Consider the following 3,575-nt stretch of genomic DNA (forward strand, 5'->3'; position numbering starts at 1 on the left):
AGACAACGCATTGTCTTAAGTTTATTCAATTTTTCAGTTTTTATAATAGTGACTGGTTAATATTTTATTTTTGTTTTTTGTTTTTAAGTTTTTTGGGACGATAAATTATTATTGACTCAATTTTTAAAAATAATGATGCATTTAAAAATGCAAGAGTGCGCATGAGCGATTGAGCGTTAAGTAATGATTTTCGTTTTTAATATTTGTAATTCGTTACCGCAATACGAAGACATAGCTTTGTTTGTGGCAAGTTTTTGTCTGATTTGGTTATACATCGTATGCTGTATGAGTAAGTCCTATTTGGGAAAAAGATAATGTAATTTGATCATTTTTCATGTTCTTCATCTCCGTCATATGATGAGATTTCGGAATCACTTGCCATTGTAGTGGAACCAGCTTTATCGAAAACAATTATGAAGGTTTAATCACGATATTTATGTGGAAGAAGTAAGCAAAAATACAGACACGTTTTCCTTCATCGTCCGCTATATGCTGTAGTCGTTTGCTTAAACCTTGCCAGATATTCTTTAATGACGATTTTTTTTAACCAGTGGCGAATGCCAAATTTAATTGATAAATTAATCAACAGCATTTTTTTAGAATTAGCTTTCATTGGCAAAGGCCTAGTATTTTGCACTTTTTCCTATTTTTAACCAATTATTTGTAATTGGCAACCCCAGCTTTCTAACGACGCTGTTTGACCATGGACTACTTAACTTAACAAAATGACGGTGACAGTGACAGACGTCTGCTTTAGCTTGTATTCTTTATTTTTATTCTTTTCATTAATTTAAATTGTAATCAAGCATAAAAGAAATTTTCTTAGTTCATCAGGTATCATATTTTCTAGCCCTAGCTGTATTAATATTTTAGTTGTGTTAACCATTTTAATAAACATGATAATCAATTCTCTGTTTCTGTTCTAGGGAGTTTGAACCAACATATTAAATTAATTATTGTCGCTGTACCCCTTATTTTTTAATTACACAATTCTGGGTGATATGGCATCATCATATCATCTCGTCCATAAACAAGCAGCAGGTAGAAACCAGAAGCACACTGTGATTTCCTTATGATTTTCATTTGATTTGCTTTCACAGAATTATGTCATTTACGTGTGAGGAAAATATCACGAGCCCAAATTTCCTACACTTTTCAAAGGGAAGGGCTGTCCAAAAAACTTTTAACAATTTGCATGTTTTTATTTGTTGCGGTGACTTTGATGCTTATCAAAGTAAAAGAAGAAATGAAGTCACATGAAATTCCAATAAATCACAAACCTTTTGCTGCACCCCTTTTTTAATTAAACGTAAATTCTGAGTGATATGGCAAAATCATATCCTATCTTCCACAAACAATCAGCAGGTATAAACTAGAAGCACAATAGGATTTTCTCGTATCTCTTTTCTTTTTTTTTACAGATTTTATTCATTGACGTGTACGGAAAACATCACAAGCACAAATTATTACCTACATTGTCCTAAGGCGAGGGCTCTCCAAAATATTTTAACAATTGGCATGTTTTTTTATTTGTTGCAGTAATACTTCGACTACTATCTAAGTAAAAGCAGAAAAGAAGGCTCATTTAATTTGAAAATTGTCTTATTAAAGGTGTGGCTTAATTTGAATCTTTAAATAAATCAATATACAAAATGTGTTATTTGTGACGAAAGTGGGCCATTTAAGTTTAATAAAAAATAAAAAATTCTTTGTTAAAGGTATAAATGAAGCGAAGTAATCAAACTATAAACTGCCTTCAGGATTATGGGATAATCGAGTTCGATGGAGAAGAATAAAAAACAGAGAAAATGTACAAGCAACTGGTACGGTAGCAACGTCTCATAGTTTTCGCAGAACTGAACCCTAATTTTATGTGATAGAGTAAGACAACACACAGTAGCAGGTCGGATACTTTCACTTATTTTGCTGGACCATCATTATTTGGGCCGTGTCCTCCTTTCTTGAAAAATTGAAATCTTTGCTAATGTTTTTCTTAGTCTCTCCTTCCCACTGCTTTTTCTAGCGTTGCTCAATATCTCACTCATTCTTCGTACGACGTAATAGTCATGTCCTTCATTAAATAGGATTTTTTAAAAATAATCCACGTCTCAAAAGAGAAGTGATATGAACACCGCGAAATATTAGCATTAACTGAATAATTGTAATTGAACGTTCACCAAGTTTCTCTTCTTGCTGATGGGTAGGCTCCAGCCGTAAAGCATTTCTTTTTTTGCACATTTTTTAGGGGAAAAAATTCCAAACCGTTCCTTTCATCATTCTTCAAATATGATTTGGTTATATATCGTATGCTGTATGAGTAAGTCCTATTTGGGAAAAAGATAATGTAATTTAATAATTCCGCACTTTGGTGCGGATACCGGCGGGTACATAGCTTATAAGAACGTATGCATTGCTTCGCATTGATTTATGTTGAGGTACATATTGGCTTTCCGCAAAGGTTGCAGGAGTTAATGCGAGTTAATGTGTATTTCATTTTTGAAATTATTATGTGACTGGCAATCTGCTTAAATAATTGACGGACCACACATGGACAACTGTGGATTGTCCTAGTCGAATGGATAATATAAGTCCAATAATTGTGGGTCTGGTTTATTAGCTAAGTTAGCTAGTCGACATCCGTTAATAGATATTTTTGATTAGCTTGTCTAGGCTATTATATATGTTTTTGATTCGCGAGTGCATTCGCTAATCCAGTTTATTTTAGCAAATGCACTCCTAATCGGGACTTCATTAGCGAATGCATTCGCTAAACATATGTGAATTAGCCAATGCAGTATAGCTAATCTGCACTCTATTAGCGATACCATTCGCTAATTTTTCAAATTAAGAAGTTTGGTCCCAAAACGATACCAAACGATATTAGCGAATGAACTCTCAAATTAAATTTCATTAGCGAAAGCACTGGCTAATAGATAACTCCAAATAACAAATCAACTCGCTAACGCTCGTCAATACATTCTCCGTTTGCTAATCAAAAACATCTATTACCCTAACGGATTTCGACTAGCTAACTTAATAGCCAACCATGAAGTCCCGATAATTGTTAAATCATGTTTACTGGATAATTTGCCTATCAAATCACGTGCGATCACGTGAATACATCCATCCGGGGTGACTTTGGCAATTTCCAGTGTGTCAACGAAATATATCACGAGGAGAAAATATGTCTCCTTCCACATCGAATTCTGCGCTGGGTTTTTTTATTTCCATCTTTAAAAATATGTTTATATTTGACCAGAGAGCGCTTGATTGCTCTTTCGTTGCATGAGTCGTGAGCGGCTTTTTTATTTAAAACTTTTCAAATGTCGAACGACAAAGAAAAAAAAAACAATGAGTCGAGAACTCGAGAACAAAGTATTATATTTTTCGCCGTGAAAAGAAAAGAGAGAGAGCCAGCATATATACCCGATATTATACATTGACGTTATCGACTATTTTCTGAAATGGATTTTTGTAAAAAGTGTATGAAATAAAACTGTCATTTAGAAATGGTAAAATCAATGGAATAGACAATGGACGCGTTCAACCGCGGTCGCACACCAGGGACTAAACCC

At 33.9% G+C, this 3,575-nt stretch overlaps 1 long non-coding RNA gene across 1 annotated transcript; it reads left to right on the forward strand.

The window, feature by feature from the left end:
• The first annotated feature begins 718 nt into the window (after positions 1-718).
• Positions 719-2,200, forward strand: LOC124189927. Its single transcript, XR_006872714.1, has 4 exons — positions 719-834; positions 927-1,041; positions 1,101-1,365; positions 1,422-2,200. It is a non-coding gene; the product is annotated as an uncharacterized LOC124189927 (long non-coding RNA).
• Positions 2,201-3,575: the final 1,375 nt, after the last annotated feature.

Source organism: Daphnia pulex, chromosome 3 (assembly GCF_021134715.1).
Source record: "Daphnia pulex isolate KAP4 chromosome 3, ASM2113471v1".
NCBI classification, from domain to species: Eukaryota; Metazoa; Arthropoda; class Branchiopoda; order Diplostraca; family Daphniidae; genus Daphnia; species Daphnia pulex.